Source organism: Hippopotamus amphibius, chromosome 3 (assembly GCF_030028045.1).
Source record: "Hippopotamus amphibius kiboko isolate mHipAmp2 chromosome 3, mHipAmp2.hap2, whole genome shotgun sequence".
Lineage (NCBI taxonomy): Eukaryota > Metazoa > Chordata > Mammalia > Artiodactyla > Hippopotamidae > Hippopotamus > Hippopotamus amphibius.
In genome coordinates, this window is record NC_080188.1 from 173,739,001 (window position 1) to 173,762,968 (window position 23,968).

Consider the following 23,968-nt stretch of genomic DNA (forward strand, 5'->3'; position numbering starts at 1 on the left):
AGCAACCTCCCTCACTTCCACCTCTGAAATCCAGTAAGTGGTGCTGGAGTGGGGTGGTTCTCAGTGACATAGTGTGAATTTCAGTTAGCATTTGCATTTGGGAATTTAAACAGAAAGCTTTAAATCTTCCGCTAGAGAAATCCCATCATGTTTTCTGCAAGGCATTTTGGAGGGCAGAGTCTCTTCCTCCAGCACATAAAAATCTATCAAGTAGCTGGCAGCTTCCCCTGCAAAGGTACGTAAAGAGTATCAACACGAACCAGGACTAACTTCAGACAAAAGGAGGGAGCGCAGGGAGCGAGTGTTTGCGGCGCTGGAATGTATACTGCGGGCAGCAGCGACGGCGAGGCCTCTGACGCACCCCGGGATTACAGGCGCTGGGGGACATCTGGAGGAGGCGTGCGGTGTCTCCGGGGCCTTCCCGCGCTTGGGAGGTGAGAGCAGAGTTTCGCCGTGAAACAGTCCAGGACCTCTGGCCCAATGGATGTTCTCACAGGCAGTCACACTCGGGCCAGTTCCCAAGAAATACCATCGTCAGCTTTTCTTTTCCTTTTCTAGTGGGATCTGTTCTCCCGGCCTGGGCGGGAAGTACGCAACTGCTAACGTAATCCTGAAGGACAGCACTCCCCAAGGTGCCACCCACAGTAAGAGCCCAGCCGAAAAGCTGCTGTACCCACTTCTCCCCGCTAGGCAATTAATCTTGGACCATCCTTCCTCCACTTACCATCACAGATGTATTCATAGGGGTGCTAGAGGGATTATAGCGTTTGCTTGCATACCACAGGGGCTTAACACACACTCAGAGAAGTAAAAGAGAAGAGAAAGGGAGAAGAGAAGGAGGGGCGAGCGCATTCGATGGTGCCAGAGGGAAGTCACAAACTACTTCTTTTCTAATAGAAAAGAACTTTTTCAATAGTTAGGCTTTTAAAAAGCCACAAGGAGTTGAGGAAAGAGAAGCGCTTTCTGGTCAGAAAGATCTGGACTTATCAAGGAAATTAAAGCAGAAAGAAACATTTGTTTTTGAGACCAACACTGTTCCTTCCAGGGTGTGCAGCTGAGTGTGTATAATCTTTGGAAGTATTTGGAGGAGGGATGGTATAGTGGTTGGAAGCAGAGCTTGAGGTTAAAAACCTGGACTTGAATCTGGATTGTTCCACCTACCAGCTACTGTAAGTTATTAATTTCTCTAGACTTCACTTTACTCACATAATAATTGTTCCTACCTTGTGGTACTGGTATGTTTAATGAGATGATGTGTTTAAATTACCAAGCAGAGTACCTAACAGGTGGTATATGTTCTATAAATTTATTATTATTATTATTATTATTATTATGGTAAAGCTTTTTGAAGGATATATGTCCCTATGAGGGATAAAGAGAAGCATTAGCTAGGGACCCACATTCTTCATATATCCTATCATCAGGGAAACTTTTCCTTCTAGGTCATACCCGGAAGCAGGAGAGAAGAAGAGAAAGGCATTCAAGTGGTCAACTCAACCCTTGTGATGGATGGGTAACAGCTTTTAAAATCAGTTTGCCTTTTTATGTAAGAGATAAAGGATGGGAAGGAACAGGATAACACAGAAAGGGCCCCATGTAGAAGATGTTGGGCTGGAGCTGGACTAGATGAGTGAAACTGCATGACTACACCCCCAGTGCTTAGCCAGGAGGAAGAAAGAAGAGATGGGCTTCTACACCTGGAAGGGTGTCCACAATAAGATGCAGTGAGAGTTTGCTGAGCTGATTAAAGGGCTGCCTTCCAAACTGAACCCTCAATAGCTGTGGACAGACCTAAAAGCCACAGGGACTAATAAGCAAATTTGCTTTTCTTGGTGCTGGTGAAACACCCAAATGTTCTTCTTGCATCAACAAAGCCCCTGAGGAATGTAAATTGGTGCGATCACTATGGAAAACAGTATGGAGATTCCTTTAAAAACTTAAAATAGAGTTACCATATGATCTAACAATCCCACTCCTGAGCATATATCCAGAGAAAACTCTAATTCAAGAAGACACATGCACCCCTATGTTCACAGCAGCACTATTTACAATAGCTAAGACATGGAAACAACCTAAATGTCCAATAGATGAGTGGATAAAGATGTTTTATACACACACACACACACACACACACACACACACACACAATGGAATACTATTCAGCCATAAAAAAGAATGAAATAATGCCATTTGCAGCAACATTGGTGGACCTAGAGATTATCATACTAAGTGAAGTAAGTCGGGCAGAGAAAGACAAATATCATGTGATATTACTTATATGTGGAATCTAAAAAAATAATCTAAATCAGCTTATTTATAAAACAGAAACAGACTGACAGATAGAGAAAACAAACTTATGGTTACCAAAGGGGAAAGAGGAGGAGAGGGATAAATTAGGAGTATGGGATTAATAGATACACACCAGTATATATAAAATAAACAAAAAGGGTTTACTGTTTAGCACATGGAACTATATTCAATACCTCGTAATAACTTATAATGGAAAAAAGTCTGAAGCTGTACACTTGAAACTACCACAATATTGTAAATCAACTGTAGTTTAACAAATAAAATTTAAAAAAAAAATTTAAATGTACACATATACTTACATGTGGAATCTGAAATATGATACAAATGAACTTGTTTACAAGACAGAAACAGACTCACAGACATAGAAAACCAACTTATAGTTACCAAAGGAGGAAGAAGGGGAAGGATAAATTAGGAGTTTGGGATTAGCAGGTACAAACTACTATATATAAAATAGATAAACAACAAGGACTTACTGTATAGCATAGGGAACTATATTCAATATCTTTAATAAACTATAATGGAAAAGAATATATATATACATATATAACTGAATCACTTTGCTGTACACCAGAAACTAACACAAAATTGTAAATCAAGTATACTTACATTTCAAAAAATAAAAATAAAAGGTATTTAATACAGAGGAAAAAAAAAAAAGCCCCTGAGTGCCCTGGAAAAACTCAGCCTGAAGCTCTCTAGAAAGGGTATTTTGAGGGAAGAATGTGATGGCCCAGTGACACTCAGTGTGGGAGAATCTCAGAGGCTGGTGTTTAGACATCACCTTCCTTTCTGGTACTTGTTCAGATATTCCAAAAGTGAAGCCACAAAACTCATTTGGAAGCTACCTGAATCCACAAATCTTGAGATAAATGGAGTCTGAGGGTCATGCAGCCTTTCACATTATCCCTGTCTATTTCTCGCCTTTTGTCCACGTTGTAATGGCCAGCCTTGATCTCACACCCCTGGCTGCCGCTTAGCCTTCCCAGCCACCCCCTCTTGTATAATGCTGTCTTTCACATGTTTGTCAGATCCACTGGACAGAGAGTACCTTAATCAAATTCACATTTTCAGCACCTAGTGCAGCTCCTGGTACATTGCAGTAGCTCCGTAAAAACTCATAGGCCAGATTCGTGGCACACCAACTACATGAGACACAGTTGAGAAAGTGGTGCGTGCTGAAGCACCTACACCTCTCCCCCCAAACTAGTGACTGTGTAAACTGACAGATCAGATTAGGGAGTGTAAATTAGGACCATGTGTGGAACAGGGTGACGTGAACTGGCTCGAGTGAGAACTGAACCCAGCACCTTTCTCTGTTAACTGAGTTAACGAGGTATAAGCTGCCCCTGTTTCATCAGGCAGCCCAGATGCCAAGGCTCCCTCCTTTGCAACAGAACTCATCTTTGTAACAAAGAGATAGTTTTCCAACTGTGAAAGCAGCTTCTCAAAGTTCAGATGGAGAAGCTGAAGCTCACTTCCAGCAAGGCAACTGCTACTCACTGTTTGTAACTAACTGGATCTGCCAACACTTTTAACAAGGTGAATAAAAGATCAGGAAGAAACAACTGGGAAGGGAAAGGAAGAGAAGAGGCCTCAGCTCTCTTGGATTTATTTCAGAATGACTAAACCTCCAAGGCCTCAGAGCTACAAAATTTAATCTAGTATTTCTAAGCAAAACAGGTGAGCCTAACACCTGAATTTCACTGTGGAATCCCCAGCTAGAGATGCCCTTAGCTCTGGAAACAATCTTCTCACTTCATGCTGCAAGGAATTTTTGACTTTCCAAGTCAATCACCTTTTGCCCTGACTTGACTGGTGACAAACATGCAGGGCCACACCTAGGCCAGGTTCGTAATCCTCAAGTCACATTGTTGTTTTCTGCACCTGGAAAGCCTTCACACTCCTCTCTACTGCACATACTGATTGAGTCAAGGCTCCCTCCCTCCACAAGGACTTCCCTGATTTCTACAGCCCTCTTAGAGCCCTTCTTTTTGACACCGCATGACACTGAAGTGTGGTCCTCTTGATCATACCATTGGGAACTTAATCTCGTTTTAGCTCAGAGAGTATGCTGTTATTTAGTGGGATAAAGTATTTGACCCAGGAAGGCCTGGATGTACCTGGAGGTAACTACTCATAGATTAGGATTGGAAGGGCCCTTGCCAGATACTTGAAATTTTACCGTTAAAATTAAAGAAAAAGAATCAAAAATGATTGAACATCACCTAGTCAGTCCAACCTCTCACCTAGTGCAAGAATCCCCTCCACCTCACTCTTGGTGGATGTTCATTCAGTCTTTGCAGAAATTCTTACAGTTATAAGAATTTCACTTCCTTTGCAGTAACTCATTCCCGTAATGAATATCACTAAAGTTTTTAGAGAGAAAATAATTGTTTAAGTTCAAAGAATTATTAACAGTAATGTTTAGCAGAAATGACGTATTAAATATGCATTTGTTATCAGCCACTCATATCTAACTCTGCATGTTCCCTAATACATGTTTTAAAAACTAACTTACAGATACAAAAAAAAAGGAGCACTCTGATAAGATAATGAGTAAAGATGTGATTACACGATTTATAAAAGAGGCACATATGTGTCCAATAAACATGTGGAAAATATATTTAATCTAATAAGTAATCAAAGAAATGCTATTACCTGTAAACTTGGGCAACCGTTTCAGAAAATAAAATTAGCCAGTATTGAAAGGTAAATGAAATAAGTCCTCTCAGTCACTTACTGGTGAGAGTAAAACTTGCCAACAATTTGCATATGTGACTCTCCATACCCTTTCACCAGTAATTCTCCTTTTTGAAATTTATCCCGAGAAAATAACCAAAGGAGCAGACAAAGATTTACATACAAGGATGTTCATCCAAGTGACATTCGCCTCAGCCAAAAACTGGAAACAACCTAGGCATCCCCAAATAGGAAGAAAATATATCTTGCCATGTCCATGCGATAGAATGCTACCAACATAAAACACCGTATTTTTGGAAATTATTTAATGATGTGGGAAATGGCAAAAAAATGAAACTTTAAGTGAAAAAGGCAGGCTTATAAAATTGCAAGCACAGTTAAGATCCTACTTTTATTTGAGAATATAAATAAGAATAATTAAAATTGAAAATATCTAATATCCCACCATCCAGAGATGACCAGGGCATAAGAATGATAGGCTCATGGATTACTTTATGTTTTCTTCCTTATATTTTTCTGCATAGTTCAAATTTAGTACAGTGATTTCAACCACTTTTATAACAAGAAAAAAGTTTATGTAACTTGTAACATTTTATAGTCAATTAGTTAAGAAGGAGCTTTTCAAAGGCCCGGTTGCCTAAGACAGTGTTTAGCAGATGACCATGTGGAGAGCTGTGTCCAGCACCTAGGGTGTTGCCTAGGCAGGGAGCTGATGATAGCCAGGGAGAAATTTGGGGAAAAGCCTGTATCTTTTCATCTTTATATCTCCAGCACCTAATATGGTACCCTACGGGGACAGTGCAAAATGAAAATTTGGGGCCACTTGTTCAAGAAATATTACAAATTTCAAGACAACAGCAGTAGTACATGAAACCAAGCACAGCCTTCCTAAGTGGAGGCCCTGTGCAACTGCATAGATTTCAAACCCATGAATCTGGCCCTGTCCCACACACTGCAGGTGCTCAATAAATATTTGTTGAAAGTAAAGAAAGGAAGGAGAAATAGGAGGATCCCAAACACAAACCTCCCAATTGTGCCTCAAAGCAAAACCACACTCAACAAGGTTTTAAAGTTACAAGAGGCCGTAGATAGAAGGAAGCAGTCTTCCAGAATTTTCCCAGACAGGCTATTTTTAAACTGCACTTCTTGTTGTCGTAAAGATACCTGTTTGATCATAGTCCACAGTCACAGTTTTCCATCTGGACAACATGGTCACTCTATCTATAAAAGAAATTCATCTCTCTTTGATCTCTTCAAATAAGATATTTGGCTCTGGCTACTATATCCTCCCTCTCTGCTTTTCCCCTCAACCCACTTTTCCTTGGATAACCCTTAAAGCTTGGCAATAGAACTCTCCCTACCCATCTTTTCCTTCCTCCATCCCCCACACACCCATCCTCAGCGCTCCCTCTGCCTTTAACACCAGCCAAGCAGACACTGAACATGAGAGGGTGTCTGTAGAGGGTGTGGATAACCCTCATTCTAATCTCCCGCGCGGTCTTCCGGCCCAGGCCTGGCCCGAGCCCAGGAGGGCTGGAGTTGCCAGCCCGTGGAAGCCGCTGCAGCCCAAAAGGAGACAAGGCAGCCAGGGGTCGTCACTTATCAGGGAAAAATGAGACAATTTGTTACAATTTATTAGACTGGGGAAACTGAGCCTCTAAGTGGGAACCTGACCCTTGGAGAGAATGCTAAAGAGGATGCTTGCTCTCAGTTGCCAGGGCCACATCCCAGCCCTTGGACACTAAAGAAATATGCGAAGTCCAACACCCTTTTACTCACATCAGAAAACAAGCCAAGTTAGCAAATGGCTAGCATCTCCTCAGTCAGCAGACGTGCTATAGTAATAGTACTGACATCCCCTAACGTGTCCTAAGAGTTTTGTTCCTTCTTAATCTGCGCCACGTGTTGGAGCCCATTGAATCCTCGGAAGGACTCATGGTATAAGGTAGGACAGGTATTATATTCCCATTTATAGCTTAGGAAACTGAGACACCAAGAGATTAAGCGATCTACCCAAGGTCAGAGTTTTAGCTAATGGTGGGCCCAGGACACAAACCCAGATTTCCTAGGTTTACTCTCTGGCTCCTTCGATACTGCTATAGTGGGGGTTGGGTGGAAGTACTTTGTAACTGAGACTAGTCTAACAGAGGCAGGGGAGGGATACAGGAAAGATGAGGGGTGATGCTGCAGACTCTCACAGGAATTTCTGGACATTTTGCCTTAATAAATAAGATAGAAATAATTTGCCATTTGTCTTGGAACTTAGCAGCTACTCAGCTTTTAATGAATCACATAAAAGAAGAAGCCTGACCAAAAGTAGAACGAGCAATTTCTATTTTGGTTTAGAATGAGAAGGGGGTTTTTTGCTGACTGTAAACATAGGATTTCCAATGGCCTGGAACCTTTTCAGGCCAGAGAGTGGGGACTTCCCTGGTGATCCAGTGTGTAAGACTCCCCCACACTCCCAATGCAGGGGACCCGGGTTTGATCCCTGATGGTGGAAATAGATCCCGCATGCCACAACTAAGTCCACGTGCCGCAACTAAAAGATCCTGTATGCCGCAACTAAGACCTGGTACAGCCTAAATAAATACATAAATAAATAAATATTAAAAAAAAAATAGAGGGTGAAGCCAGACCTTGAAAACCTGGCTCAATTTAATGCAACAAATGTTACTGAGCAGATTCTCTGCACGCTGCCACCAGGAGGGGGCCCTCGCCTTGTGTCTGGGCCCAGTTCTGTCTCTTGCTTCCCTGACTTCCTCAGGTAGACTCAGGGCTTCTTCATCCAAGGCCTCACTTTGCAAGCACAGGCTTCATCATAGCAGTTACTAGATTCAAAGGTGTTTCTGTGGCTCTTTCCCCATTACACCGTGAGCCCTGAAAGGCAAGGCTCATTCCCTAGTCATCTTTTCATTGCAAAAGATCAGGAGATGATCTGGAACATAGCAGGCCCTCAATAAATCTATTTGGCAGATGAACAAATGAATGAGTGAACCGGTTCACCTGAAACAGGTCACACAACCTCTTCGGAGGTTCAGCTCTCCCCTTTGTGAAATGGGTAGAGGCACACCTGTCCTACCTGAGTCACAGGGTTGTAAAGTGACTAAATGTCTGTTTATTGTCAGGCCTTCTCACACACGTCTCAAACATACACTAAAATGTAGAAAACCTGAAGCCAGGAGCTCTGTCACTCTTGTTCCTGGTTGTGTCCGCAATATCTACACTAGTACCTTAGTAAGGAAGTGCTCAGTTAATGTTGGTGGAAGGGAGAGAGATGGGACAGAAAGGTACAGAATGCTTTATACACACTGTGGCCTCTGTTTGAAAAGTCATATTTCCCTGACAAAGTGTAATAAATTCTGATCATCAGAAAGCACGTTGTGCTGCTGAGAGACTCCGCCCCGTTTCCAGCTCTGCCCCCTCCATCGACCAGTCTCCCATCCCCCACAGCATGAGGAGGGGCACACCCAACCTCCACTTTTTCAGACAGGGACAGTTTTGTATTTTTCAAACTTTCTGGGATACAAGAGGGTGATGAGGCCAGGACTGAGTCACACCATGGAAGCCAGTATCTAAGAAGGATGACGGCCATCTGTCCTGAAACTCACCTGGAGCCCAAGCCATTGTGAGGGCCACTAGCCCAGGCTGGAAGGGACAAGGTAGGGCAGACAAAAAGCTGAGCAAGGGCTGAGAGCTGGCCACCACCGTGGAGCTGGAATAGGCACGGGGGTGCCTCTGCGGCCCGCCGGAGCCAAATAGCCACCTCAGCACGGGCACTTCCTGGGGATTAATGAGGCACAGAAGAGAATAACACCTCAAACCATTAACCCCAACGAGCCATAAATCCTCAGGAATTGCATGGCAGAGTGGCTGCTCCTGCTATATTAAGTTGAAAATGCATTTTTAAAAAGCCTATGGATTTTTTTTTAATGGACAACAATATCATTGGTACCCAATGGGCCTTTCTTTCCACAGACTGAATACCTCAGCCTGGGGGCCTGACCCTTTATTCAGTGTGCCATGTTCCTTCTCCCTCTTCCTCCTACCTGGCTTTTCTTGTGCCCTTTGCTCCTAGGATATTGAAAAACACCACATACACGGAAAACACCGGAATGAGAAAAGGAGAAGCCCGACCAGCTTGCGGGAGGCACAGTCTGAGAGCAGGTGCCAGCACTGCAGGTGGGTTCAGTGGGCAGCCAGACGGGAGAAAATCGAGAGTGAAGACTGCCAAGGTGCAGGAATGCTCCATTGACTTCTTTGACATTGAAATCCCCAATGAAAATGTAAATGTTATCTGGTGGAGGAAGCCTGTGAGCCATTTTTAGGCCATTAACAGCTTTGCTACAAATAAACTATCTAAAATCACCAATCACCCATTAGAGCCCTGGGCAATGGAATCTAACACAGGTATTAACTGCGGAAGTAAGGAAGGTCAGGAATGATGGGGACAGGAGGGTGGAAGAAGTGGAGGAAGATGAGAGACCTAACTGGGCTTGGGGGAGGCACCAGGTCCTTGGCCAAGAGATATGAAGGGCAATGGGTAGAAAGTGAACACTGGACCATCAATGACTTTACCAGACTAATAACTTTTTCTAGATGAAGCCCAGCTAGGGAATGACTAACAATAAACAAAAGTTAGAAGAAAAGGCAAAGCAGAGAGAAAAGAAATGAAGGTCAACGGAACAGAAGCATTACTTTGGCAGTCATGGGATGCTGAATTTCCTGAGGGGCTCCACCGAATATTAGATTATCCTTTGGCAAAACACATATCTACTCCATGACTCAATTTCCCTATTAGAAACATCTCTTTCAAGTAGTGTCCCTCAGAACATCACTCTGGGGAATGAAGAGTTAATATCTGAAAATCTCAAGGAGACTTCAGAGAACAAGTTTCTATTCTAAGTGTGAGGGATTTCTACTATAAGAAATTCTGTAGATTGACAAAACTAAATGGCCTCTACATCGTATAACCATAATCCCCCTCAGTGTACAAAAGTCCAAAAATAAAGACCAGATGTCTTCGAATTGCTGACGTTGGTTGAGCTTGTTCCACTCACTCACAGTGATTGCTAAACCAAGCTTTCCCTGGACCCAAAGCTAAGGATTTCCATCCTTGTGTTATTGGCTTTTTTGCCACAATTTTCCTGTTCACGTATATGGGCACGCTTTTGGCCTCCTTGGGTCTGGAATGGAGTTTTCCACTCCTTAGAGGATGCGTCTGCAGAAGCTCAATTGAAACCCGTTAAGTACTTATGCCTCCTCAGCAGCCTCTCCTGGCATCAAAGAGCCAGTTTCTCATTAGCAGCTGGTTAGAACAGTGAGGCCCCCACCAGCAACTTGCTCAAACTCTGGTTCCCCAAGAAAACCTTTGTGAAGATTCTGCCCCAGGCCAGCTCTCCCAACAACCTCCTCCACTCCCCAAAGCCCTAGACTGTTCTGTGAGGCCCGAGCTTTGTATAGGCCAGCTGAGAGGTGGTCCCCCCAATTTCCTAGCCATCCACCCACTCTGTCTCTTTCTCATAAATTTCCAAGCAGTGGTGTGTAGAGCTAAAACACTTCCTGTTCTTATTCTCATGTGTTTCTCGTATGTATTTGCCCTATTAGATCATAAGTTTCTCAGCCATGAGAGCTATATTCTGTAATTCTTTTTATTCTCCTCCTCAACTCTCACAGATGTCAGTACGTTAAGATGTTTTAGTAAAGAGCTTGTTCACTGGATAATTTTTTCAAAGGGAGAAACAAAAGAAAAAGTGAGTTGTGACGGTTACAGACTAAAGACAAATAGGTGTGTGCTTGTGTGTGTGTGAGTTCATTTGCATATTCACTCACTCCATAAATATTTTTTGAGCACCTACTATGTTCTGGGTGTTATGATATACATAGGGATACAGCAAAGAACAAGACAAAGTCCTTGAGCTCCCAGGCCAGCACTTCCTTAGGACATCTTTTGATATGGTTTGCTAGGTCCTTGATCATGTTGCTTGTGTTTCTGTGAGGTTTATTTCATGGCTGAAAGAGATGGTGTGTTTGGATTTGTCTCAGGTAAAGAAAAGGTATATGTGTCCTATGAGAATGTGTTGATTTAGGTTCGGGGTACAAAAACCAGAAAGGAATGTTAGATATAATTTAGAACCCAATAGTTTTCTTCATGATGTGTGACTCTTTTATCTCAAACCTGGAGGAAAACAGTACAATTTACATATGCTAATGAGGACAGCAGAAACTTGCATACCACTGACTATTTTAGGAAACCCCAAACTGTAGGTGACTACTAAATCAGAAGCATTGATTTCAGGCCAAAGATTTAGACAATAAACATACTGATTTTCAACAAGTTGTTTTTTGCTTTTTTAAAAAATAGCAATTGCTTTCTATCTAACCTTAGTAGCAAAAACCCCAAGTTCATGTTGTGTTACCTTTTAAAGCATGGAACATGATTTATAGCTGAGATCTAATTTCACTCTAGCTACACAGAGAGGTAACTAGAAGAATACAATATCTACTCCATGTCACTTTAAGGACAGTTAAGGTCCCATGCCACTCCCAGGTGGGATGAGACTAGAGTTCATGTGACATATTCTTGACCCTCTCCTCACCTAAGGCATTTTTAAATTTTAAATTTTAATTATAATTTTATTTTGAACCTGATATACTTAAAGAGTTCAGTTGATTATACTCTCCAGTTCACAGCACTCTATCATTATCAGCACGTGCAGGGCTTCGCTCATATTTTATTTTATTTTATTTGTTTTGTTTTGTTTTATTTTTATCTGTTTTTATTTTATGTTTTTATTTTATTTTATTATTCTCCTTTTATACCTGATTCCAGTAACATTTCCCTCTCTTTCTCTTTTTTAGCCCCTCCCCCACCCTAAAGGCACCCATATTAATGTGTTTGATATAAATAGGCAGATAGAGATAAGTGTATATACGTACATGCCTTTCTGTGTAAATATATGTTCTGTATGTATGTAGATGTGGAAGATCATCTTTGAAAAATATACAGTGCGAGGTGTGTACATGTGTTTTCAATAGACTTAGGTGGTATTATGCTGGAAATTTCATTGTGTTTCTTTCTCTCTCCTCTTTGGTGCCTGTGGCTCTCTGCCTCCACAAACAAAGCTCCTACGACTATCCTTGTACATTCCCCCTTCTGGTAACGTGTGAAAATTTCTCTAGGGTATATGCTCAGGCCTAGGGTTCCTGGGTCATAAGGTATATTCACAATCATCACCTTAGCTAGTGGCTTCCAGGTTATTCTCCAAAATGACTGCACCAATGTACATTTCACCAGCAGAGCATAAGAGTTCTAGTGTCCCCAAGTCCTCACCAATATTTCTAATTTTTGATATTCTTTTGAGTATAAAATAGTATTTCATTGTTATTATAATTTGCATATCTCTGATTTCTGAATTTGAGCAAACTTTCATATCCTTGTTAACTATTCAGATGCCCCTAGTATGAATTACCCATTCCTGTTTTTGAACATTTTCCATTGAGTTCCCCAATCTGTCTTACTAAATCGTAAGAATTTCTGTTCTAATCTAGATATCTATCCTGTATTGCTATATTGATTAGTGAAAATATCTTCTCCTGGTCATTACCAGTCTATTAACTTGATCTATGGTGCATTCATTGAAAAGAACTTCTCTCATTTGTTGTAGTCAAATACATCAACTACTTGCCTTATGAATTGTGCTTTGGTGGTCTTATTTTAAAAGACCTCCCTCACTCCAAACTCACAAAGACACTCTTTTCCACTAGCTATAACTCCATTCATGTTTAGGTCCTTGATCCTACTGGAAGATTAATTTTTAGTGTCATATAGAAATCTGTCTTAATTTTTTTCCATATAGTGACCTTATTTCCTTAATACCATATATTAAACAATCCAATGACATATACATTTGTGGTGCCAGGTTTCCAAATAAACATGGGTCTACTTTTAATTCTTTGTTCCATTACATGATTACATGGATTTATTTTCCCATTCTTTTCCTCACACTATTTTTTGCTTTTACTTGCTTTTACTACTTATCGCTTTTACCACCATGGCTTAATATGTTTCCATATCTGGTAGAATGAATTTCCTTCTTTGCTCTTCTTTTCAAATTTGACTGAGCAGTCCATGGACATTTGCTAATCTATACAAATTATGGAATAAGCTCAAGGTCATTTCTGTTATCTTGAAAGACCACATGATCTTTTATTCTCCTCCACCCCAGCCCTTTATGTCATGCTTCTTTATATTGTAATTAATAAAAACCCAACCAAAAGCAATTTAAGTCAATATAATAATACAGCAAGTGCTCAAACAACATCATCAGGCCTTTGTCTTTTCTTCTACCTCTTGACTCTACTTTCCTCTGAGTTGACTTTCATCACAGACAAAATTTCTCTGGGAGTAGTTCCCCAGCTGCATCTTACTTTTCTAGCAACCCAAGCAGAAAGAAGATGCTTCCTCCCTGAGAGTTTCACCAGAGTTCTGACGGGGGCTTTCATGCCCTATCCTGCCCTGACCTGAAACATGCCCCAACCTCAAACAACGGATGTGATCTGTCTTTAGAAGGCTCTGCTTGGCCAGCCAGTGTCTTTTGCCTGCCAACCACTGGATCAGCCCCACATGATACACATGGACTAACAGGAAAGGAGTTATTTCCATAAAGAAAAACTGAAATGCTACCTCCAGGACAGGCAAAACCTACAAAGGTTAACTATCCACTGTGACAATCCATTGCACTTATTTATTTCTACCTATTCCTCCTACCAGAATATAAGCTCCTTGAAGGCAGGCCTTGTGGCTCTTCATTTTAGAGGCTCCAGCACCCAGTCAAATGCCTTTATATAGTGGGCACTCAACAAGCGTCTATTGAATTTGAGAAAGTAAGTGAATGAATGAATGCCAGGAGTAGCAGTTAGGGCTAGATTGCATCTTAGGCAGAGAGAAGAGGCAACAACAGTAACTACATCAGACCCTTTAAATTGGGATTTAGCAAGCCAAAATGCCAATCTCAGAAATGGGGTCATAGCTCCTCTGTCACATAGGTTTAAAACCTAGCAGTTAATTCCACTGACTTTCCCAATGACCTAATACCTCCTGTAAGCGAAAGTCTAAGGTAGTGGTTCAAAATTTTAGAGTCTGACAGTCCTGACTCCCATCGTAAATCTGCCACTTATAAAAACTAGACTCACAACCATTTGGGGTCACCACTTCTTTTTCTGCACAATGGGGACTAATATATACTTTGGAGAGTTGTTATAATGTTTTAAAAAATAACTATGTAAAGAGCTCAACCCAGTGTCTGGCACTGGGCTATAAGAAAATCTTTGCCTTTTGGTGTGCAACCTCGGGAGTTCCCTGGGCAAGATTCAGAGCAGGCCCCCATACATTGAGGGCAAGGAGAGACCAAAGAAAGAGGCAGAACACTCCTGACTGGTATGTGGCAGTTTCAATAAGCAAGGGAACTTACATATGGGGCTTATCTTGGGTGGCTGCAAGATGAGTAGATCTTGGCCCCCGCCTGCCAGAATCTTAAATGTTTATACAGAGGCCTTAACTGGGGTTAGTTACATGTTCTGTCCAGGTGGTGTCGACAATACCGTACTCTCTCAAGGCTACATCCTTGAGACAACTACTAGTATGGGAATAGCAGGTGGGACATACATTCCAAAGACAGGGGAGAGGGTGAGGAGGCTCTGATTGCTCAGGTCTAGCTCACAGGCCAACCAGAGATTGCCTCCTCTCAATGACCTCCTCCAACACAGCTGCAACAGATTTTTCAGTCATCTACTAGGTGTCAGGCAAGGTGTTTGACTCTAAGACACCAGACTAAGCAAACTAGGCACGGTCTCTCCTCTCAAATTGCTCAGATCTTGGAGAGAAGAGAGAGAATTTGAAAAGCTAAAGCATGGTAAGTGTCATACTGGGCAAGTACAGGGTGCTGGGGAGGCACAAATTGGAATACTGGATCCTATCATGATAGTTAGGGAAGGCCTCCTAGAAGTGGTGATATTTCTGGTGAAACTGGAAAGATGGATAAGAATTAGCAAAATTAAGGGTGAGAATGTTTAAAGAGGAGACAATTCCAGGAAGATAATTGAGGGAGGCCATGGCAAATTCATAAAGAAAAGAAATTCTTAATGGTTCTCAATAAGGAGTAGTTAATATTTGTATAACTAGCACAACTATAATGACATTATTAATATCTACTAAATTCCATCATGCCCTGTAGGGTAATACTTTTTACTCTTAAGAAAATCTTTATTGATATTCACAAAACATATATTCCTTGATTTCTAAACTGTCAATGTGTTTTATTTGGTGTTAAAGAATTCATCAAGGGCCTGACACAGTCAAAGAGTGCTGCAGTCTAGATCTGGAGAGCTTTTGGAAGAAATAACTGGTGTTAACTATGTATTTGGATCAAAGGAAATTGGAAAAATAATGACGAGATCTAGGAATAGGGTATGACCTTGCCGAGTATGATGAGAAAACCGGCACAGTCAACTTCAGGGGAGCTTCCAGCCAAAGGAGAACATTTCTATAAAGAGGAGGCGGCAAGGAAGGAGAAAGAAATAGGAATAAAAGGAGTAACTCTTTGTTTCATTTGTTTACCTGGGAGGAACAACTGAAGCATAAAAAATTAAATACATGGGCTTTCCACATTTGGTTCACAAACTCATCATCTAAAATCATTTAAATTTTGAGATCTTTTTGCTGGTAAATATGATATAGATGATTCCAGTCACAAACAGTCCTGAACTGGGGTAGAGCGAACCTCACTGTTGGTGCTGTCATTGCAATAGGAGCACCATTTCTCTTCTCAGTGCTGTTCAACCATGACTGCAGCATCACCTGCAGAGGTTTTAAAGTCATGGAGATGCCCAGACTCCAACCCTATTGGATCAAACCTACCAAATCAGAGTCTTGACAGATGAGATCTGGTTCCCCCTACCCAACAGTTACTTCATTGACTTCCTTTCCTACTGCTCTTCCCCTGGATCACTTCACTTCGACCAAATGGACCTCCTTGCTATTTGTATTAGGTACCTGTTGCTGCATAAAAAATAATCCCAAAATATAGTATTTTATATATATATATATATATACACACACACATATATATACACATTTATTACTTCACACTTTCTGTGGGTCAGGTATACAAACAGCTTAGTTTGTATAGTGTCTGGCACATAATAGGAGCTTAATAATCATTTGTTGAATGGAACAATTTGTGGTACTATCAGAATATTTTTTGGTGAATCTTGAGCTCGTTTGTGAATTGCTTTACAGAAAAACAGGCAGCCACTCCCATATATATATACCACTCCACTTAATGGTTATATCTGTTCTCATCCCAAATACAACTACTGCCCAGGAAAACTTTTACTTTAGTTTATATATGGCAATAAGGACCATCTTAGATCAGGCTCTCAGAAGCAGACCCTGAAATGAGGTTTCATATACAACTAACTTATTAGGGAAGTGTTTCCAGGAGAAACTGATAAGGAAGTGGAATAAATCACTTATAAGAACAGAGAATCAGTAGTAGTCAAGCAAGATTGTGCCCAGGAAAATTCCCAGCCTCAATCTAAACCCACAGGGAGATCAGGAGGATAAATTACAGCCTCAGAGTTTGTCCCCTCTCAAGGCCAGAAATCTGGGCTTTCATACTCCACAAAACCAGCCATTGACTAACTCGTATGTAGACCAAGAAGCTCTAGAAAGCCAAGGACAGTCCTCTGGAGGAGGTGGAGGTATGAGTCATTAGACACAAAGCACACAGCCATAAAGAACCAATAGGAAGGACCTGAGATCTGGAAGAAATGCTGTCTATTTTCACTGCAAGTACAGTTAAGAAACAAGCCTCTGGCTCCTTCAAATAGAGCCATGCAGCTAATTTAGGACAAGATGAATTTGTCATCTGATCACATTTAATCCTTGCCAAAAAACCTATGAGGTAGTTGCAACTTCTATTCCTATCTTAACCAAAGCTTAAAGAAATTTTAAAGGACTTGCCCAAGAACACGTAGCTATCAAGTGTCTGAGCCAGGATTCAAACTCCAGTTTATCTTTCTCAGAGTCCATGCTTCTGACTGCTATTCTATAATTTTAAATGTATTTATTCTTTTAATTTTACTAGCATGATGGAGAAGAGACAGGCTAAATAGCTATCCATTGATAGAAAAGGGATTGGTTGCCCAAGTGTACTCACTCCCTTAGTGCCTCTAGCATTGTAGATACTCAGTAAATATCCATTGAATACGTGAGGAAGTAACTATAATACAGGGGCCTTTTCCATACAGCAGTCTTCAGATATTTATAGATTGGGCACAAACAAATCTAAGTCCTATCCCAAGATATTGAAAAGATAGGAATAAAATAGACTTTATGTCTGCTCTGAAGTGTTCCAATAAGATGCTTGCCATGTTGGAAGATATTGTTTGATATAGGTGTGGAAAAAACCCAAACCAAAAGCTCTTAAAGTGAATTTGCAGGGACAGTTCCAGGAAAAGTAAATATTTTGGATTTCAAGAGAAGATGAGAATTTCTTTTTACCAGAGGTGATGATGGAGGTGATATATGGAGATCACCAAATTCAGCCAAAAAAGCCACTTGCTGTAAAAGCACAGATGCCCTCATCTGGTTTCACTGATGCACCTGTGATGCCACGTTGAGCAAGCACCACAACTGATCTTTCTCTTGGGTCACCAGGTCACTGGGGCACACCTGGTACCCTCTGATTACACACAGGCAAAAGGTCTAGAGACCAGGTGGGTGGGGTGAGGTGGGACTTTAAAACATTCAGTTTTAGTTTTTGGTTCATTTGTTTATTCATCTTGAATCGTGCTAATAGGGTGGCAGTGACCTAGTGCCCAATTCCATTCTCTCTTGCAGTCAACAGCAATACCTTTCCTAGGTGACTTTTTTTTTTCTTAATATTTATTTATGTATTTAGCTGTGCCAAGTCTTTGTTGTAGCACTCAGCATCTTCGCTACCAAGTGTGGGATCTTTAGTTATGGCATACGGATTCTTTTTAGTTGCAGCATGTGGGATCTAGTTCCCTGACCAGGGATCGAACCCGGGCCTCCTGCATTGGGAGCCTGGAGTCTTAACCCCTGGACCACTAAGGAAGTCCCTTCCTAGGTGACTTTTAAGGTTGGAGTTTAACCAGGTGATCACATAACAGAATGAAACTAACCACCCCCGTGATTTCTTTTACCTTTTATCAAATTATAATAAACATGCAGAAAAAAAGTGTGTATCACACATGTAGAGCACAATCAACTTTCACAAACTGAACATGTTTAATCACCACCCCAGAAGCCTCCCTTATGTTCTCTTCTGGTCACTGTACACCTCCCCCACACCATCCCCCCACCCCCCAAGAGTAAAAACTCTCCTGACTTCTAACACCATTGATTAGTTTAGCTCGTTTGTACTTTATATAACTGGAATCCTACAGTGTGTATTCTTTTGTGCTCAGCTTCTTTTACTTAACATTATTTGTTGAGATTCATCCATGTTGTTGCATTTAGTTGTAGATCATTTATTCTAAATGCTGTATATTATTCCATTGTGTAAAAACGCTGTAATCTATTTATCCTTTCTACTGTTGAGGGGCATTTGTGTAGTCTCCAGGATTTGGGTATTATGAATAATGCTGCTATGAACATTCTCAAACAAGTCTTTCAGTGCTTTTCTGTTGGCTATAAACACCTGAAAGTGCAGCTTCCGGGCATGTTTTCAGCTTCAGAAGATACCACCAGACATTTCTCCAAGCGGGTATTTCACCTGTGATTGTCTCCTATGTATTTTTTGCCTGTGATTTTCACCCTCCAACACCGGCATCATTAACGTAGGTCTTAACTAGAACTCGCCAATTAGGGACTGAGCAACTACCCCGCCTGAGGATGCAAGTCCCTGAAAAAGCAAGAATTCCCTGGCATTCTCAAAAGGTACCTTAACCCCTGTAGAGCTCTGAAAATACGATCTTCCCCTAGGGAGGGAAAAATGCAATTTGGGGGTAATCTCACACTGTTTGTGATACATATTCCCATGATAGAAGAGTTACAGCACTTGAAACTGTTTTTTTTTTTTTTCTTTTTTTTACTTTTGGTGCGGGGAGAGTTTCATAAAGTCCAAAGCAATTACAAATAAGCTTTTGCAAAAGAGATGGGAGTTGGATCAGAGCACTTCTGCTTTCCACATACACCACAGCAAAAGTCCCAGGAGGTCCGCTGGAACAGAGACTGGTTGGAACCCTGTACAATCCCAATGAGAAGCCTTGCTAAGGTCTCCAAGTGGAGCATAAATCACAGCTGTGTGGAGCTTTGAAGATCTATCCTTTGTTGCTAACCTCTCTGTTCTGAAAGGGTGGGTGGGGGATATATGAAGAAAAATCGACAAACAAGTCCCAGACAATAGTTTCTGCCCTTGCCAAAGATGCGGTTCAGTTTTTTAATAAGCTCATTGGGATTTATTCTTGTTACTGTACTTTATTCATTAGCTCCTTGAAGTTACTGCTGGTACCTCCAGGTGGAGGCCCCAAACCTCAGCATTCTTCTAAAGGGCTTACCACCCCAGGAGGGAGGGGTGGGGTGGTGGGAGAGCCACGCTCAGGGCCTCAGCAAGGTGCTGCCTGCCTGATTTCCTTCCCAGAAAGGAGAAGCAGCGCAGCGAGGTGTCCACCAGCACTCACACACAAGACTTAACAGAGACAGCGCCTGCAGGAGTCTAGACAAGGGTGCCTCAGCACGTGGAGTTCTGGTGCCGCAGGAACCGGAAGTTTACATCAAGCCCCTCGCAAACATCCTTCGTTTTAGCTTTGGAAGTGGGGTGGAAAAACACTGAGAAAACATTCTTTAGCAGATCAAAGTTGCAGTTATAAAGATTTCATTTCCTTTGACATCAATCTGATAAAAAAAACAAAAACAAAAACAAAAAAATTTACCTACTATAGGACTTAAAAATCTGGTCCCATGTTTCCTGTTTTTCTAAATTCTATCCTGGTGGTGTATTTGTGAGTTTTGTTCTTCAATGAGGCTTATTCAAAGAGAGAAAGAGAAAAAGAGAAATAACAAATTCTTTATAAAACAATGACAGCAAATTGAAGCTTATAAGACTATATTACACTTAACACTTCCTGCTCCCCACCTTTTACCATAGCGACACTCTATTATGCTTATTATATACTTATTATGTTATGCTAATTGAATTAGCCCCTTCCCCGGCTCCTCTGTGTTTTCCAGAAACAACTTAAAACTACTTGCCCTCCCTGTTAAGGCCCTGCACCACGCAGTTTCTGGCTGCATTTCCTGTCTTGTCCCAACTTCCTCTCCTATGTAATTCCTACACTTGAACTAAGTATGTTTTCATTCTCCCTTCTGCTTTCTTCATTTTATTCTACCATCCTGGCCTGTAGGAAGACCAAATTGTCTGTCCCCTAAATGCCACCTCCCTATACCCATGTACTTTCTGTTCCTCCTTATGAATTTCATCTTTCAGGCTATTTATCCTATTTACCATTCTGATCCGTAGGAGAACAGGGACTAGATTCACTGCCCCTTATCATGAAGACAAGATGGAAAGGTTTCCTTAAGTGTTTAATATTTAAGTGTTAATATGTTCCTTAAGAAACATATGTTGTGTACACCAAAAGGAAGGAACTTGGAAAGACCAGTGGTAATCCCACAGCACAACCTTTCTCAAATCTTTTTCCAACTTGTTTTCCCATTTGTCGGTATATCGTGCATGAAAGTTATGGGGATCATTTATTGTTAACCATGTATGTGGACAGGGAGATGAACAGTTTAAATAACATGACCAGTTAGCCAACAGAGAAATTAGAAATCATATTGTTGATACTTCTGAATTGAACTTTTTATTCTCAACAAATATTTATTAAGGTAAGTTGACACATTTTAATGTATTTTTATACTTAAGACAACCATAAGCTATGATAGCATGCATTATAATATAGAGTGTACAAAGTACTTTCAAAAAAACTTCAGTGCTTGATCCTCACAACCACCCTGTGATGAAATGGAACAACAGTAGGTTTATTTTATGAAGGAAGAGACTCAGACAGAAAGTACAGTGGGTTGTCCTGGGTTTCTAGCTCCCAGTTAGTGTTTTTTCCACTATATTGTGCTCTCATAAAATTTGAGAACCATGAAAAGGCCCTCTTACACAAGGACATTTCTTTAATAAGCCTACCATGACACCTGAAATTATGCTATTGTAGAATCATTCATCTCCTTAAATTTAAGTATTATGTCCCCAGATATGATACAAAAACCCATAATCATGAGAAATAGTTCTAGCGTAGCTGACTGTTATCTTTGCTAGCTGCAAACAAGGAAACTAAAGATTCAAATATAAATCACCTGAGGTCCCAAACTAGAAGTTTGTTAAAACACTAGTTTAAAAAAAGAAAAAAAAAGTCCTTGAAGAACAATAAATGTGTCCTGTCTTCATGACTTGCTACTTTGTGATCTTGGGCAAATTACCTATGAACATCAGTTTCCCCATGGGTCCAAGAGAGATAGTAACAATAGCAAAATGAAATAAAGTACTGAAACTGTACCTTAGTACATTCTGAAAACTGAAAGTTACTATAAAAATGTTAGTTCCCACCACCATAATGAGTTAAACCATTATGATCTCCTTGAAAGACGGAATCTATAATCTAAGATGATCTATGGGATTTAAAAGGTCATCCTTGGAAACAAAATTTAGAGAATTTACAAGGGACCAGTCACAGTGGCAAACCTCTTTTTTGCTATCACATTAAGTCCCTAAACCACAGAGCATTTTACTATTCCATGATTGGACATCTGCACTCACAGTGTGTTCCAAAGACTTAGGTCAGAATGGAAACAGACCTGAGAAGTTCAAAGCTGCTTTTTGAGATCAGTTCTAGAACCAAGCTGAGCAGAACAGGGCTACTTACAGAGCTTGCAAGGGTCTCCAAGTAGCTCTGGGAAAATGGCAAAGCAAATCTGGCCAAAGGCACAACCAAGATAATTTTTGAGATAATCATTCATCCTCTTATTTATTTATTCATTTGTACATTTAACAAATATTTATTAAAAGTCACCAATGAGTTGGGTACTCAGTAAGCTTGGGGACTTCCTGAGTGAGCAGAAAGACCTGGTTCTTCCTTCAGGGAGCTTTATTTTCTAGTTTCCATGAATGTGGGAAATACTTACCCCAATCACATAGTTCCTAGAGTACTTCTCCAAGGCTTCTCAAAACCTTGTCCTGACACCTTAAAACAATGAAAATGCTCATTGAAATCTTCCAACCATATGATACCATTTCCTTTCTACCAACAGTCCTTGTCCTGCCCACCCTACTCCCTTGACCTTGCTCTCATGTATAAAACAGAACTACTTCCTTGTATTAACACACACATATGTGTGCCAACACACATACACAAGCACACGCAGTGCCCTCAAACCTTGGCTAAGTCCTATTCACCCTTTCAGCATCAGTTTAAATCTCACTTCCAGAAATACAGATGGCCAATAGGCACATGAAAGGATGCTCAACATCACTACTTATTAGAGAAATGCAAATCAAAACTACAGTGAGGTATCACCTCACACCAGTCAGAAGGGCCATCATTAAAAAGTCTACAAATAGCTTTCTGCACTACCCAGACAGGTCCACAGGGCGTTGTTCTGGATTCCCATTGTAACTTAAAGGGAAACTTTCACAGTGTTCGGAGCCCTTGATGTCCTGCAAATGAAGGAGGAGGATGTCCTCAAATTCCTTGTATCAGGAACCCACTTAGATGGCACCAACTCTGACTTCCAAATGGAACAGTACATCTACAAAAGGAAAAGTGATGGCATCTACATCATAAATCTGAAGAGAACCGGGGAGAAGATTCTGTTGGCAGCGCACGCCTTTATTGCCATTGAAAACCCAGCTGATGTCAGTGTCATACCCACCAGCAAGCTGTGCTGAAGTTTGCTGCTGCCACAGGAGCCACTTCTATTGATGGCTGCTTCATTCCTGAAACTTTCACTAACCAGATCCAGGCAGGTTTCTTGGAGTCAAGACTTCCGATGGTTACTGATCCTAGGGCTGACCACCAGCCTCTCACAGAGGCCTCTTACGTTAACCTGCCTACCATTGCTCTGTGTAACACAGATTCTCCTTTGCATTATGTGGACATTGCCATCCAGTACAACAGCAAGGGAGTTCACTCAGTGGATCTGATGTGGTGGATGCTCGCCCGGGAAGTTCTGCGCATGGATGGCACCATCTCCCATGAACACACGTGGGAGGCATGCCCCATCTCTGCTTATACAGGGATCCTGAAGAGATTGAAAAGAGAGAGAAGGCAGCAGCCGAGAAAGCTGTGACCAAGGAGGAATGTCAGGATGAGTGGTCTGTTCCTGCTCCTGAGTTCACTGCTGCTCAGCCTGAGGTGGTGGACTTGGTCCCAAGCCGTGCAGGTGCGCTGTCCTCTGTGCCTATTCAGTAGTCCCCTGCTGAAGGCCGAGAGCTCAGTCTGCCACTGAAGACTGGTCTGCAGCTCCCCCTGCTCAGGCCGCTGAATGGGTAGGATCAACCACTGAGTCATATTAAGCTGTTCTTCCACATTCTTAAAATGGAAATAGGTTGACGAAAATAAACAGTTTCTAAAAAAAAAAAAAAAAAAAAAAAAAAGTCTTAAAATAACAAATGCTGGAGAGGATGTAGAGAAAAGAGAACCCTCCTACACTCTTGATGGGAATATAAGTTGGTGAAGCCACTGTGGAGAACAATATGGAGGTTCCTCAGAAAACTAAAAATAGAGTTACCATATGATCCCACAATCCCACTCCTGGGCATATGTTCAGACAAAACTATAATTCAGAAAGATACATGAACCCTGTTTCATAGCAGCACTATTCACAATAGCCAAGACATAGAAACAACCTAAATGTCCA

At 41.3% G+C, this 23,968-nt stretch overlaps 1 pseudogene; it reads left to right on the forward strand.

The window, feature by feature from the left end:
• The first annotated feature begins 318 nt into the window (after positions 1-318).
• On the forward strand, positions 319-23,624 carry LOC130848851 (40S ribosomal protein SA-like; annotated as a pseudogene).
• The last annotated feature ends 344 nt before the right edge of the window (positions 23,625-23,968 follow it).